Here is a 1,235-nt window from a genome sequence, read left to right as displayed (position 1 = left end):
GAAACCATATCCAAGTCATCCTGCTCGCCCTTCCCCCCATCAAATACAGGCACCAGCTGCTCTGGAGGGGCCAGTCCTGGGGTCTGCTGTGCTCACAAGCCCTTGTTGAGGGAAGAGGGGACAGACGTGCCCCTGGAGCCCAGGTGACTGATGTCTGTCCCACCCTCCCTCTGGCCACAGATGATTGGATGAAAGTCGATCACCTGACCTAAGGGAAGTTATGTCATAGGCCAGCTGATAGCTTATTTTGTATCTTATTACAAAGATCTCCCCAATGGGACGGTGGTGGTTTAGTGGGTGTCTGTACCCAGATTCCCCAGGAAGCAAAGCCTGGGGCAAAGCTTCCCTGCTAATGCTGGAAGTGAGGCAGGAACGCAGGGCAGAGTGGGTCCCCCTTCAGAAGTGAAGACCTGACTTCACCAGCTCCGGGGGCGCTGCTGGCAGATGGAACTGCCTTCCCTGAAGTCCCGTGACCAAAGGTCTTGCCCCTGTCCTGGAACGGCCCATCAGAGACATGGCTGACCAGCACAGACAAAGGCTTTACCTCTCCCTCAACTCAGGACCCCTCGGACGAGCCTTGCCAGGTTCAGGACTCCCATGGAGACTATGTCACAACACACGTTTCCCTTTGCCCAGCACTGCTTCTCTCCTGCCCGGCCACAGGCAGTAACCCCACGAGCACCCCTTCATTACACTGCCTGTACACTGAGCTCCATCTCAGACACTGCTTCCCAGGGAACCCCGAGGGACAGAGGGAAGGCACAACTCAAATGTGAGCACGACCTAGCTGGCTCCAGCTTCCCGCAAAAACCTAGTGTGTTCTGTGCGACCACCTCCACAGAGGACACGTGGCAGCGCCGCAATTCAGGGAGCCTGTGGGAGTGAGGACAGAGGAGAAACTTCCATCTCCTGACTCTGACTTTGCCTCACAGGGTGGTCACTCTTCTATGTGTTACTTGCCACCCCCCCTTCCCAAGGCAGCTGCCAGAGCCTCCGTAGACCCCATCAGATCAACCCCACACGCTGGGGCTGCTCCTCTGCCACCTGGACAGGTACAGTGGAGGCCATGCCAAAGCCTGAGCTTTGTCCCCAGGGGAGCTTAGATGGACCACAGCGCTAAGAGATGAGATGACAGAGTTGGCAGCCAGAGCTTTATGACCAAAAGGAGCAGCGCAAACCATTGCTGGGGCCACTCTGGCTGGGGACAGGGCTAGGGTCAAAGGACCAGGAGCAGA

The sequence above is a fragment of the Hipposideros armiger genome, unplaced genomic scaffold, assembly GCF_001890085.2.
Source record: "Hipposideros armiger isolate ML-2016 unplaced genomic scaffold, ASM189008v1 scaffold_4, whole genome shotgun sequence".
Lineage (NCBI taxonomy): Eukaryota > Metazoa > Chordata > Mammalia > Chiroptera > Hipposideridae > Hipposideros > Hipposideros armiger.
Note: the sequence above shows the minus strand (reverse complement) of the source record.